The sequence below is a fragment of the Coffea arabica genome, chromosome 6e (assembly GCF_036785885.1).
Source record: "Coffea arabica cultivar ET-39 chromosome 6e, Coffea Arabica ET-39 HiFi, whole genome shotgun sequence".
In the NCBI taxonomy this organism is placed as follows: Eukaryota; Viridiplantae; Streptophyta; class Magnoliopsida; order Gentianales; family Rubiaceae; genus Coffea; species Coffea arabica.
The window spans coordinates 48238049-48253967 of NC_092321.1; the positions used below are offsets into that span (position 1 = coordinate 48238049).

At 37.6% G+C, this 15919-nt stretch overlaps 1 long non-coding RNA gene across 1 annotated transcript; it reads right to left on the reverse strand.

Moving 5' to 3' along the window:
* Positions 1-8841: 8841 nt before the first annotated feature.
* LOC140009652 (uncharacterized) lies at positions 8842-15272 on the reverse strand. The gene is made up of 3 exons (XR_011817123.1): positions 15058-15272; positions 9167-14873; positions 8842-9083 (listed from the first exon to the last, which is right to left on the reverse strand). It is a non-coding gene; the product is annotated as an uncharacterized lncRNA (long non-coding RNA).
* Between the last annotated feature and the right edge of the window lie 647 nt (positions 15273-15919).

Sequence of the window (15919 nt, forward strand, 5' to 3'; positions counted from 1 at the left end):
AAATAGCAATTTAAAAGGACAAAATTGATTAAATTTCCAATTTTCTGGGCCATAGTAGAACAAAAGAGAACTTGAAGGGTTAGAATGTAACTTTTCTGAAATTTCCATGCATGCAACCCAACGAAGTCTTCTGCAATTGGAAGAACTGTCTGCAACTTCTAATGCTTTGAGAATTCCGCAATTTCATGCGGCAAGTTTCCGACAATAATCTCAAACCAAAAACAATCCCAAGTTCTACATAAGCTTATCATCAAAACTTATTAAACATGCAAGAGAAAAGCGAATACAGAATGAGGAAGGTTTGCAAAACCCAAGTTCATTTAGAAGCTTTCCACGAATTCTGGGTTTTCTCATGAAAGTTCACTTGACCAATTAACATTCGTACGTGTTTTGCATCATGAAAAGGAAAACAGCCGTTAAAATCTTACTTTATGAAACAAACTACACCAAAATCTCTCCAAAACAAAACTCTGAGCAATGTCGACACAGCTCCACGGAGAGACATGAGAGCAACTTTTGAGCAAGTAAAAACAGGAAGAAAGAAAAAGGAACAACGAAAGACAGCAAGCATGCATAACTACGAGGACCGAACATTTTCTCATGCAAGCATCGAAAGACAAGATTCGGCAACTCAACTCAAAGGCATGAACTTGGGACAAGGGAGAGAGGAAGGTAAAAACGCAGCAACAGAGTGCTATGGTCATTTGCTGAAACTTCGAATCAAACTTCCAAGAAAAAAAACAAACCCAAAACAAGATGATGAACACTGATGGCCTTTACCACTAAGCTCTCAAGCATGCCCATGACATCTCAGCCAAACAGCAAACAAATTAAGCATTTTAAGCAAGCCAAAACTTCAGCAATCCAAAGAAAGAGAAAGGATCTGTCCACGCTGCTGCAACAAGCCGAGAGCTTCGAGCTTGTTGCAGCAGATTTTATGCATCAAATCTCAGCCACACGCAATCTAAAACCCGACAACAGAATCATCAAACATTCTGCATTCTTTTCAACATGAAACCCTAGATTTGAACCCAGAAAATCCGAAGAAAAATATGCAAACTTTGGCTATTTTCTGAAGCTTTTCTGATGCTTAGACACTTTAACAATCTCACCGATAGCTAGTGCAAACCATTCAAGACACAGCAAACCATTATGACTTGGCTTTCTAACGAAGAAGCAGATTAACAAAAAACAAAACATTAACCTTGCTCGACTAAAGGAAATCAGCACAAATACAACCTAAACCATCCTAAAAACGCAGATTTGGTTTTAGCAAAAACTAACAGACAAGAAAATCACCAGTTTTCAGTTTGGGATTGAGACGAATGAGCAGAAAAGGGTTGAAGACTACCTATTTTACCCCCTTTGGATCCGAACCCTCAGCTTGGGTTTGATGCAGAAATCAACCGTAAACTTCGATGAAGAGACTTGAATCTAGGGTTTCAACCTCAGTTCTTCCTTCTTCTCTTTCCTTCGTTCTTTCTCGGATCTCTCGGTTCCTTCCTCTCACTCCCTCTGTTGCTCTTTTCCTCTCTTCTTTTCTCCCCTCAGCCGCCCCTCTTGCTTTTCTTCCCTTGGCATCTCTTGTTCCCGTAGCTCTCTCAATCTCTCTTGCTCTTTTTTCTCTAATCCTAGCCGCCACTCTAATTACTCTGTTGTCCCTTTTATTTCTTTCTCTGGTTTCCTATCCAGCCCACCCGAAGCTCTTCCCATTCCTGCTCTCTTCCTCACTGTCGCGCCCCATTTTTAATAAAAACAAATAAATGGTTTAAAAAAGTGAATTTTTTAGTTGAAAAATGAATTTTGATTTACAAAGAAAATGAAGAAAAATATGGGTCTAAATGGGACTTGAAAATGCGACGATTTGACCCAAAATATAGTTTAAAAAGGATTTTTTTGAATGAAAAATGGAGTCGCCACTTGGTATAGAGTTAAGGTGTACAAAGTCACCTAAAAAATAAATTTTTAAAGAAAAAAAGTAGAAAAACCCCTTTTTAAACGACTCCAAGTCTACGAAAATCAGAGAAAAAGATTCGGGAGTCACATTTGAAGAAAGGGAAGGCAAGGATAAGAATCCAAGGCACTCTTTCAACCTAACCAAGGCTAGTTGCGCGATTTAGTCAAAAGATTTTCTTATTTTAACCTAAAGATTTATCACATTTAGATGTACTATATGAATGCAAACCCTAAACCTAAGAGGGTATCGGGGGTCGAAATTTCTCTTCAAAGCTCAATTGATGTCAATCACATTAATTGTGATGCCCAATGTGAACTCTTCGAAAAAGTCACGAATAATGCAAAAATATGAGACTCTAAGAAAAGAAATAAAATAATTATACAAAAGTTACATGTCTTAAAGGAGTGCATCATGTCGGGTACGGGGGACTAATGTTCGTGACTCAATTTTCCCTTTAATAGAGGAAATACGAGCGTGCTAAGGCTAGAGAAGCCAAACTCGTCCATATCCCATATTCAAGGGGTTATCCCTAATCTAATCAAGCAAATGATCTAACCTAATTCTAATGCTTAGATGAAATGCCAGTGTAATGTCATGTTTCATACAAAGGGGGGCAAGTAACGTACATATAAGGGAAAATATAGAGGAAGGGATGTACATATATAAGAAAGTGTCATACAACATGGTAAAACCCTAAAAAGTGAAAACTTGCATGACATGAAGTGATTTTATCACACAACCATGATCTAACGTTCGAGGGGCCCCTAAGGGTCTAGCGTTGGACTAGCCCATGTCTACAATTTCCCACTAGCATTGGACTAGTAAGAAAAGTCGGAACAAAGGGTCACAGCTAGCGTTGGACTAGTGTAGATTCGAGAAATTGACCACAACTAGCATTGGACTAGTGTGGTGACGTCACACATCGGTTACAATCAAATAAATCATGTAAGAGCTAATAAAAGCATGTAAACACATAAATCACATATAGCACATAACACATAAGCATGATATCTAGATGCAAGACCCTAAGAAAACGGTAACACATAGCACATAGACATGCAAATCACACATAAGGCAAATAAAGCAAATAAAGCCCTAACTATTACATTCGAGGGGAAGCCTACTACAATCTAAGAGGGGAAACGGAATAAATAAATAAAATAATAACCTAACTATTACAACCTTGGCATTAAATTGCCTTTCAAATAAGCAAATTGAGCTAAAATAAATATACAAAATTAAAACAAATAAAGTAAATAAATAAATAAAATGAAAACATTCAAAAAACTTGCAATTAAGCACATAAAGTCACATAGGGCACATAGGATCAAATGAGGTCAAAATAAGGGACAGAGTGTACCTCCCTTGAGTTGGGGCCCTAGTGAAGGAAATTTACTTATTTACCCTCCAAAATCAAAGAAAAGGTTAGGGCACCAATTTATTTTGAAAAATTAAAGAAAATATGCAAACACAAACTCAGTTGGACATGAAGCCCTTAAAATTATGAATTAAATGCAATTTAAACAAAGCATGTTGGTTAATTGAAGCAAACAAGCAATGAAGTTGCAAAATTAAAGCCGCCAAGGACTAAATTGCAAATAGCAGAAAGTCTTTAGGGCCTAATCACAATTTTTTAGAACTTTGGGGCAAAAATTGAAGGAAAGATAAGGCTCAAGGACCAATTTACAAATTGTAACAGGGACTCAATTGAAAGCCTTTATAAAAATATTGGGGTCAAATTATGAAGTCCTAAAAGTTTGGGGTTAAATTAGAAAGCAGAGGAAAATGGAGGGACTGAAATTGTAAAACTGGCCAAGCAGTCGTCTTCTCCAACGGACTGGCCATCCGCTGCTGTTTTCCTACTGTTTTGCCAACGAAGAAAAACTAGAAAGCTCATCTCTGGCCACTCCAAAAGAAAAAGGAAACTTGCACAAGCTCCTTCTTCACACAAAAATCAAATTCGTGCGAGGGGAAGCATAAGGGAATGAAAAAAACAGAAAAAGTGCAAGACACCAATACATCAAAATCTCCCAAGCGCAAGGAAACGAAACTGGCTAACTTATCCGGATTCTTCACACGCAAAATTGCAGACAACTCAGCTTTCAATTAGAATTTTCAATCAGGTATTTCATCGAACAGGTTGTAGGCATTAAAATTTTACCAGATTTTTGCTCAAATTGCAGTATAACTAGCCCCAAAAATTTGTCAGAAAATCAAGGAAATTCAGTCCAATCATCATATAAAGCATGCGTATGCTAATTTTGAACAATCAGTGAAACAATTACAATAAAACGAAACCACTGCCGACATGCTTAGAGAGCTTGGGAAGAAATTGAAATTCAAAGAAAAAGGGTCAACTTACAGAGCTCTTATGTGAGCGGCGGCGATTTGCTGATGGCGGTGAAGGATTCCTACGAGATGGTAGCAGTCTCAATTCCTCAGTCGCTTTCTTTTGCTCTGTTTTCATCTCGTCCGCCGCCTTTGTTCTTCTGGCTCCTCATCTTTCATTTTCCTCTGTTTTCTTTTCTCTGTTTGTTTTCCTTCATCCGCTCTCGTTTCTCTTTCAGAAGTATCCTCCCTGATTGCTTCGCTGTCTTCCTTTTTACGTTGACTTCCCCAGCATCTTCCGCCGTTGCAGCAAGGCCGCAGCCGAAGACTGCTGCTGCTGCAACTTCACTCTGGACTTATTGAAGTGGAAACGGAAGGGGGCGAAGTAGGACCTGAACTGGAGCTTTTCCATCGTTTTGAGCGGACAGGAGATTGGAATTGCAGGTTCTTTTGGATCAAACGGTGGAGGATCGGAGTTTGGAATGGATTGAATTTGAGGAGCGTCCTCTGTTACTGGATTTGAATCCATCATAATAGAGATGATGGAGAAGAGAGGGTCTAGAAAGGATTTGAGATAGCTGAGAGTATGGCGGTGGTGATTTCGACACTGTCCGCGAAGGAGACCGACGGTTGTGCATAGCGGAATTCTGGTGGACCAAGGAGGCACAAGGCGGCAGGCATGGTTGATTGGGGGATTTGTTGAATATGCTATGGGGAGTTAGAGATGGTGGCAGCGGTTGAGGTTGTCGGAAATTTGGTAGTGGTGGTTGAACGTTTTCCTTTCGGATCCTTGAAGCTGAAGCCCCCTCCCTTTAGCCGCTGTTGTTCTCCTCCTCCAGCTTTTTCAACCCTCGCCGCCCTTTTCTACATTTCTCCCTTTTTTCCGCTCAAAATCTCCCTCAATTTCCCCAGTTTTTACCCCTGTTCTTGCTGTCTTCCCCTGCCCAGATTTTTGTTTTTCTGAAATTTAGTATGAAGAAAAAAATAAATAAATAAAAAATAAAAAATAAAATAAACCAGAAAAAAAATAAAAATAAAATAAAATAAAAATAAAAACCCTAGAATTGAAGCAAATAAACCTATTAAATTAATTAAACAAATAAAGTTAAAAAATCAAAAATTTGTTGTTTGTAGTTTGCCCCTCTTTGTCTGAGTTTTGAAAAAACTTGAGACAAATAAGTAGACACAAAATACTTACCTGTGTCATTCGGTTGCCACTATTCGAACGACTGCCGTCTTTGAAAATGAGGACTGACCTCCTTTAAAAAAAAATTTATAATAGGACTGACCCAGACGAAAATTTTAAAACGGGACTGTCCCGAACAAAATTCAAATCATAGGACTGACCCGAACAAAATTTAAATCATGGGACTGACCCGAACAAAATTCAAATCATGGGACTGACCCGAACAAAATTTAAATCATGGGACTGACCCGAATAAACTTTAAATCGTAGGACTGACCCGAACAAAATTTAAAATCATGGGACTGACCCGAACAAAATTCAAATCATGGGACTGACCCGACGGCTAGTGGCAGTGCAAATGAAATGCTCACTAGTGGGACTGACCCAACGGCTAGTGGCAGTAAAGAAATGCTGGTATGTATGAAGAAACTGTATAAGATTTGCTTGAATTTATCCAAAGATTTGCCCCAGTGTGATGCATTGGTCAGTGGGATTAAACCCGAGCCTGCCTTAGTTGATGGTACAAAATCCAAGCCCAACGTGATTTTTGTGATGTTGGTGGCACGAAATCCAAGCCCAACGTGATTTTGGCGGCACAAAATCCAGACCCAACGTGATGTTTGTGATGTTGGCGGCACAACAAAATCCAGGCCCAACGTGATTTTTGTGATGTTGGCGGCACAAAATCCAGGCCCAACGTGATTTTTGTTAATGTCTGTGGGATAAGACCCAATCCCCAGCGTGGGGCCTTCTTCTTTCTTCTTTCTCTTCTTTTCCGGCATCGGCCTTCCACATCATTAGTTGCTTCTCCATCGATTTCAGCCATGAATTCCTGCACAGGGGGCTTACCAAAGTACAATATGCACTTAAAATTTCTTATTTTATTGATGCACCTACTACTCATGTGAAGAGCAGCATGATTGATTCAAAAATATCTTGCTTGACTCTTGGACGAAATCCTCAAATGTGTTACAAAATCTGCCCCAGTGTGGGCTTATTTCGCGAAATCTCACAAATAAAAATTTGCCCCAGTGCGGGCTCCTTTGATTGTAAAAATTTGTTCAGATGATTTCCCATTTATTTGAACAAGGAGAAACCGCACTTTCTAAAATTTAGAAAATAATCATATATACAATGTGAAGAAATTTAAACGTCGAGTTTGAACTCATGCAGAAATTTCATGATGAATCCCTCAGAGTAACACCAAATTCAAGAAGATTTCTTCCTCATTTTTAGCATCGGTGCTTAGGGTAACGGGTCACCACTTCTTGTTGGCTTATCTTTCAGGATCAATCAAGTGGGCGTTATTTCTGATTTGGAAGTGGCTAAAGGAAATGGGAGGTCAAGATTTGTCTTATTTTTGTGCCCATTCGATATCACATCTTAGTGAAAGCAAATAGTTTGTCACCCTAATTTCTTAAGAAAACTTAGTCAATACATAAGCTTGGTAAGCTTGTAACAGAGGGGTAAAAACGATACCAAAACATGCGGAAACAGGTTATAACCTTATGATCCTGAGTGACAGGTAGATTTCTTAGGAGCGTAACCCTTGCTTTGAGTTGTCATGAGGGATAAGTCAGCGATGGACTTTATGAGCTTGTAATGCAGTTGGAAAACGATAGTTAAAGAAAAAAATTTTCGAGGGTATTGCACCGAAGATCGCATTTTTCTCAAAATTGCTCTCATTTCGTACTCAAACATCTCGGACTTTGTTCGCATTTTTCTCATCATTCACCAGGGACTTCAGCGTCGAATTTTTTGCATTTTTCTTGCATTTACTTTTCTTGCATTGCTTTTTGGTTCTTTTCTTTTCCTCGACCTGGTGGGTTTTCACATGGTGAGTAGTGTCAACCCCATATCCAAGCAATTCAGAAATACAGCTAAAATTTTCTGGCATCAGAAATTTTCTTGACAGGGTCATTGCAAAGAACAGAAGTTAGGACTTTCGACTTTTGTAATGGGGTCTGGTAGGGTGTTTAGAAAAGTTAAGGCTTGAAGGCAGATTTCAAAAGTGGTTTAAGTAATCTGAGATCGCATTGTTGTGCCAACCCTATTTTAGGGTTAAATAAAAACTTGCCCCAGTTCATTTTCCATTGAGGCTTTTTCTTTCATTTTCTTCTTCTTCTTTTTTCTGCCATTCTTTTGAAATTTTCAAAATTTGCCCCAGTTTAGGTTTAACTGAGGTTCTTTTCTTCCATTTCCTTTCTTTTGCTTTCATCGCTTTATCACTTTTCACCTCTTGAAACTTTTCTTTCCTTTTCAACTCAAACTTGCCCCAGTGTGGGGCTTGCGATCCTCAGGGGTTGCCAAATGAAGTATTTTATTCTGAAAACTCAAAAGGGATAACTAAGGATAAAATGTTTGATTGGAAAAGAAGAGGACCTGACTTTTATTCCGTTCCTTACAATAACTCTGAAAGAATACTTTCATTAATGCAAAATTTCCTGCACGTATCTGAATTAATTGATTGACGAAGACTCCTGTTCATCCATATTTGTGAAACACAATGATCTGCCGGACAATACTCTTCCTTTTCTTTTCTCTTTCTTCTTTTTTCCCAAAATTGAAGCCCAGGTAGAATCAAATTTTCTCAATTTGTGGTCCCCTCTCTTTTGTTTTTCTCTCTTTTTTTTTGTTTTTTTGTTTTTTTTTGTAAAATTCCCAAATCTCCTTCCCCAATGTGGGGTACGATCATAAGTGCATTCGAAAAGAACCACCTATTTTGACTCAAATGAGGATGCAAGAGGTAATCAGTGTTTAGGTTGTAGAAACGATGGCCAAAACATCATTCTTACACCTCATGACAACCAAAGTAAAGAATAGCTCATTGAGAACCCATTCTCTTTTGAAAATTTTTCCAATGTAGAGTAGTGATCATTAAGGCACTTATTTGAAACGAAATTATTCTTTTAAAGGCTCAAATAGGAGAGCAAATGATAAAATCTGTATGGATAGAGAAACGAATGTTTAAAGTATCATTCCAAATTTTCAAAACAAATAAGAATAATGTACATTTTTGCTATCACTTAGATGTGGATTGAATCTGATTAGACACAGTGGGCATTTTCAAGCAAAGATTGCCCCAATTTGCAATTTTATCAATCAATGTGACTGATTTTTCTTTGAGATTAATAGAAGTGGGCAAAATTAATGAATTGTACAGTGGAGGAGAAAAGGGTATCTCATTGGGCCTTTTGAGTGATCTCTTTTAATTTTGAGCACTCTTATTGCATAGCTCGGATCACCAATCTAGTGTACATAAAGATCTTAGAAAGCATACACTTATGAAATTTCAAGCTAGAGGTTGAAAGATTCCAATTTAGTCTTATTTCTTAAAATTCATCATGAAATCCCTCAAATAGCCAAAAAAGAATGAAATATACATGATTATATACAAAACAACAAAAATAAAAAACTTTATTGCTGAAAAAGTTTGAAACAAAATTTCTACAAATGAGAAGAGAAAGACTTCTGAAGAGCTCCACATATACACACTTGTTTGCCTCCTTTTCGGAACAGAATTATTCTTTTCTTTGAAAAATAATGATGAAGACTCTTAGAGGCTTTAGCCTAGCGCTTCCAAATAGATCCTCCATGTTTTCATTGCAGGGTCTGCCCAAGAATCAAATAATACTTGTAATTTTCACACTTTATTAGATCAGAATTGTTATCAGATATAGAAAAATATTCTTTACCTTATTGAAGCATTTTTATGAATGCAGGGGAGGGGGAAAACAAAAGAAAAATACCCTGAGTTAGTAAGTAAGATCATAAAATCGGTATGCATGTCGTATGGGGGAACCCTTTTATGCCAAGGGTAGGCCTAGCATGAAAATGCAATCCTCTAGGGTAGGCACCATACAATACCTGATGAATCCGATCAACTGATTGAGTGAAAAATAATTTGAAAAATTTGACCAATTGGAGTGAGAAGAGACATTTGTCCCAAAAATGAGGACAAAGTCCGAATGGATTGCTTGTTTTGATCAACACATAATGTGCAAAAAAGGTAAAATGGTCAAATGCATTGAATGAAATTTGATTATTTATTGAAAATTGAATGGATAACCCTGAAAATGAATTAAACTAATCAAATCAATTGAATGAAATCAATTGATCAAACGGATCGAGTGAAATGATGATTTATTCAAAATCGACCGAATTGTCCTAAAAATAGGTAAACTGGTCAAATGGATCAGACGAATTTGATGATTTATTCAAAATCTATAAGAGTGCCCTAAGAACTAATCAAATGAATTGAATGAAATTGGTGATCTATTCAAAATCGACTAAATTGCCCTAAAATGGGTAAACTAGTCAAATGAATTCAAAATCGACTAGATTGTCCTAAAAATGAACAAATTGATAAAATGGACTAGATGAAATTGATGAATAGAATGGTCCAATGGATTGAATGGAATTGACAGCTTATTAAAAAAAATCAATCTATCCATTGGTAGTTCAAAATTTATTGCGATGCATTAGTCTATGAGCCTTCTAATATCAAATTTTGGCCTCAATTTATTTATCATCTCAACAGTGAGGAAATATTGGTGAAGTTTTTCAAATTAATGTCCTTTACGCCAGGTATTTTTACCAATTTTGATAAAGTGGCCAAAAAGTGATTATTAGATACTCATATTCCAAAGATCGCTCTATGAAAATGATCGAATCCTACCTTACCTTGTGCACTACCCCTTTGGATGGTACAAAATGTAAACGTGCAAGTCTCCTTGGATTAAGCATCCGAGATACAGGGCAGTTTATTTCTAATACAGGATCCCCTAAATGGCATTCCCTCTATTGGCTCATGCATGATGCCAATTTATCAAAGCGACTAAATATGCAATACACCAAATGAAACGTGACCTAAAGGAACCCTCCTTTTTATATGCCGGGGTGAGTTTAAAATGAAATGTATTCATGTTACAAATGCGAAGCATTGAATTTAAACGTGTCACATCAAACGGGGTAGGCTCCTAGAGAGTACCATGCTAGGACTCTTATCTTCTAGGGCTGATGAATGCAATAGAGACAAAAACCAATAAAAGTTAGTTCAATCAGATAAATACACATAACACATTGTAGCAAAGCAATACAAAGAGATAAAGCAATAAAAGGAATAGAGGGGTTGAATCCCTCCCCTCATGAATAGTGTCCCTAATAGGGTAAGGCAGACTCTACCCTAGGTAAACTATCATGGATGCATGAGGTATTGGCTCACTAATGCATCTAGACTCGATAGGTTTGAGGTCCCCGAACCTTCAGACTTGGAAACCAAAGGTCATCAATCCCAAGGTTCTTTGTCGGTGGCTCGAACGATTCCCCAGACACTGCTACACATACGTCGTGTTACGGCTACATGTCTGAGTGAATCTATCAAAAATCCTCAACCTTCAACTAAAAGCTAGAGGCTATTAACCCAAAGCTTAAAGCGGAAGATTGAATGACCCCTCGGATCATGCTACGCACACGTCGTGTCGCGATCACACGTCCAAGTGGGTCGCCTAATCCTAATAGGGTGGAGTGGCGTGACAAGCCACTAAAATAAAAATAAAGGAGGGATAAATAATAAAGCATATGCACGTATGCTAGTGCTCCTTTTTGGAGGGGAGGGATCGAGAACCAATGCGAGGCTCTAGGGTAATATCCCCCCACCCAAATGCAATGCAAAGCGCGGGATAACATACATAAACTATCCATCCATCAAATCAATCGTACGAAAATAGGTGAGGGAGTGAGTTGATACGCGCGAAATGCAAAAATCCTAAAAAAAGGAAAAATGCAACCCTAAACATCCACATGTAATATATAAGAAGGTTAAAAGAAGAAAAGAATCGACTAAATCGAATGTTCGGACTCTCTAAGTCCCCAGTGGAGTCGCCAGCTGTTGCGCCCCATTTTTAATAAAAACAAATAAATGGTTTAAAAAAGTGAATTTTTGAGTTGAAAAATGAATTTTGATTTACAAAGAAAATGAAGAAAAATATGGGTCTAAATGGGACTTGAAAATGCGACGATTTGACCCAAAATATAGTTTAAAAAGGGTTTTTTTGAATGAAAAATGGAGTCGCCACTTGGTATAGAGTTAAGGTGTACCAAGTCACCAAAAAAATAAATTTTTAAAGAAAAAAAGTAGAAAAACCCCTTTTTAAACGACTCCAAGTCTACGAAAATCAGAGAAAAAGATTCGGAAGTCACATTTGAAGAAAGGGAAGGCAAGGATAAGAATCCAAAGCACTCTTTCAACCTAACCAAGGCTAGTTGCGCGATTTAGTCAAAAGATTTTCTTATTTTAACCTAAAAATTTATCACATTTGGATGTACTATATGAATGCAAACCCTAGACCTAAGAGGGTATCGGGGGTCGAAATTTCTCTTCAAAGCTCAATTGATGTCAATCACATTAATCGTGATGCCCAATGTGGACTTTTCGAAGAAGTCACGAATAATGCAAAAATATGAGACTCTAAGAAAAGAAATAAAATAATTATACAAAAGTTACATGTCTTAAAGGAGTGCATCATGTCGGGTACGGGGGACTAATGTTCGTGACTCAATTTTCCCTTTAATAGAGGGAATACGAGCGTGCTAAGGCTAGAAAAGCCAAACTCGTCCATATCCCATATTCAAGGGGTTATCCCTAATCTAATCAAGCAAATGATCTAACCTAATTCTAATGCTTAGATGAAATGCCAGTCTAATGTCATGTTTCATACAAAGGGGGGCAAGTAACGTACATATAAGGGAAAATATAGATGAAGGGATATACATATATAAGAAAGTGGCATACAACATGGTAAAACCCTAAAAAGTGAAAACATGCATGAGATGAAGTGATTTTATCACACAACCATGATCTAACGCTCGAAGGGCCCCTAAGGGTCTAGCGTTGGACTAGCCCATGTCTACAATTTCCCACTAGCATTGGACTAGTAAGAAAAGTCGGAACAAAGGGCCACATCTAGCGTTGGACTAGTGTGGATTCGAGAAATTGACCACAACTAGCATTGGACTAGTGTGGTGACGTCACACATCGGTTACAATCAAATAAATCATGTAAGAGCTAATAAAAGCATGTAAACACATAAATCACATATAGCACATAACACATAAGCATGATATCTAGATAAAAGACCCTAAGAAAGCGATAACACATAGCACATAGACATGCAAATCACACATAAGGAAATAAAGCAAATAACGCCCTAACTATTACATTCGAGGGGAAGCCTACTACAATATAAGAGGGGAAACGAAATAAATAAATAAAATAATAACCTAACTATTACAACCTTGGCATTAAATTGCCTTTCAAATAAGCAAATTGAGCTAAAATAAATATACAAAATTAAAACAAATAAAGTAAATAAATAAATAAAATGAAAACATTCAAAAGACTTGCAATTAAGCACATAAAGTCACATAGGGCACATAGGATCAAATGAGGTCAAAATAAGGGACAGAGTGTACCTCCCTTGAGTTGGGGCCCTAGTGAAGGAAATTTACTTATTTACCCTCCAAAATCAAAGAAAAGGTTAGGGCACCAATTTATTTTGGAAAATTAAAGAAAATATGCAAACACAAACTCAGTTGGTCATGAAGCCCTTAAAATTATGAATTAAATGCAATTTAAACAAAGCATGTTGGTTAATTGAAGCAAACAAGCAATGAAGTTACAAAATTAAAGCCGCCAAGGACTAAATTGCAAATAGCAGAAAGTCTTTAGGGCCTAATCACAATTTTTTTAGAACTTTGGGGCAAAAATTGAAGGAAAGATAAGGCTCAAGGACCAATTTGTAAATTGTAACAGGGACCCAATTGAAAGCCTTTATAAAAATCTTGGGGTCAAATTATGAAGTCCTAAAAGTTTGGGGTTAAATTAGAAAGCAGACGAAAATGGAGGGACTGAAATTGTAAAACTGGCCAAGCAGTCGTCTTCTCCAACGGACTGGCCATCCGCTGCTTTTTTCCTACTGTTTTGCCAAAGAAGAAAAACTAGAAAGCTCATCTCTGGCCACTCCAAAAGAAAAAGGAAACTTGCACAAGCTCCTTCTTCACACAAAAATCAAATTCGTGCAAGAGGAAGCAAAAGGGAATGAAAAAAATAGAAAAAGTGCAAGACACCAATACATCAAAATCTCCCAAGTGCAAGGAAACGAAACTGGCTAACTTATCCGGATTCTTCACACGCAAAATTGCAGACAAATCAACTTTCAATTAGAATTTCCAATAAGGTATTTCATCGAACAGGTTGTAGGCATTAAAATTTTACCAGATTTTTACTCAAATTGCAGTATAACTAGCCCCAAAAATTTGTCAGAAAATCAAGGAAATTCAGTCCAATCATCATATAAAGCATGCGTATGCTAATTTTGAACAATCAGCGGAACAATTACAATAAAACGAAACCACTGCCGACATGTTTAGAGAGCTTGGGAAGAAACTGAAATTCAAAGAAAAAGGGTCAACTTACAGAGCTCTTGTGTGAGCGGCGGCGATTTGCTGATGGCGGTGAAGGATTCCTACGAGATGGTAGCAGTCTCGATTCCTCGGTCGCTTTCTTTTGCTCTGTTTTCATCGCGTCCGCCGCCTTTGTTCTTCTGGCTCCTCATCTTTCATTTTCCTCTGTTTTCTTTTCTCTGTTTGTTTTCCTTCATCCGCTCTCGTTTCCCTTTCAGAAGTATCCTCCCTGATTGCTTCGCTGTCTTCCTTTTTACGTTGACTTCCCCAGCATCTTCCGCCGTTGCAGCAAGGCCGCAGCCGAAGACTGCTGCTGCTGCAACTTCACTCTGGACTTATTGAAGTGGAAACGGAAGGGGGCGAAGTAGGACCTGAACTGGAGCTTTTCCATCGTTTTGAGAGGACAGGAGATTGGAATTGCAGGTTCTTTTGGATCAAACGGTGGAGGATCGGAGTTTGGAATGGATTGAATTTGAGGAGCGTCCTCTGTTACTGGATTTGAATCCATCATAATAGAGATGATGGAGAAGAGAGGGTCTAGAAAGGATTTGAGATAGCTGAGAGTATGGCGGTGGTGATTTCGACACTGTCCGCGAAGGAGACCGACGGTTGTGCATAGCGGAATTCTGGTGGACCAAGGAGGCACAAGGCGGCAGGCATGGTTGATTTGGGGATTTGTTGAATATGCTATGGGGAGTTAGAGATGGTGGCAGCGGTTGAGGTTGTCGGAAATTTGGCAGTGGTGGTTGAACGTTTTCCTTTCGGATCCTTGAAGCTGAAGCCCCCTCCCTTTAGCCGCTGTTGTTCTCCTCCTCCAGCTTTTTCAACCCTCGCCGCCCTTTTCTAGATTTCTCCCTTTTTTCCGCTCAAAATCTCCCTCAATTTCCCCAGTTTTTCCCCCTGTTCTTGCTGTCTTCCCCTGCCCAGATTTTTGTTTTTCTGAAATTTAGTATGAAGACAAAAATAAATAAAAAAAAAAATAAAAAAAAAAAATAAAAAAAACCAGAAAAAAATAAAAATAAAATAAAATAAAAATAAAAACCCTAGAATTGAAGCAAATAAACCTATTAAATTAATTAAACAAATAAAGTTAAAAAATCAAAAATTTGGTGTCTACACTCACAATCTCAGCCGCCAACCCCTATTCTCTCTACTTCTGTCCTCCTTTGTTCAGCTGTTTCCGTTCTATTTATATGGAACACTAACTCTCAAACCCTCACCTCAGAGGTGAGGATGAGAGTTGAGATTTGCTGAATATTTTAGAGCCATGCGATGGCCATTATTCCAGAAGGTTCTTGATAAGAATCCTAGGGAATGAGGTGGCCATAGTTTTGGAGAAAAACCAGAAAAATCAGTGGAAAATGAACGGTGAAATGGAGCTGCAATTTGATCCATGATGCGCGCGTGCTAGGCACGCACGGGTGGAGCATTTTTTTTTTAGTTTTCTTTTCTTTCCAATGAATGAAAAAAGAAATGATTTTCTTTAACAAAATGGAAATAGACAAAAATAATCAACTAGAATAAAAATGCTAAAATTTTTTTGTTTGGTGATGATTTTTCTTTTTATTTTCTTCCAATGAATAATAAAATGGTTTTCTTAACAAAATTAAAATAAGATAAAAATAAACAAAAAAATTAAAACAAAATCAACTAAATGAAATAAAAAATAAATAAAAAGCTAAAATTTTGGTGTCTACAGTATGCTAAGATCTTGATATATTTGGCTAGAATTTGGTGGATTCTTGTCTCTCGAGATCCTAGGGTTAATGATTGATGAAACCCTTGAGGATTGAGTGTGATTTATGGTGGATTATTGGTGAAAATTGGAGTATATATATGCTGAAATTTCTATTTAGATGACCAATTATCATGGGCAAAATTTTAGCTTTACCTTCCTTAAATTTGTGCCTTGTTTATACACTTGTGCTAGAAAAATTTTGAGAAATTTGATGCTACTTGACTCTATGTATGTTGGTTGAAGTATG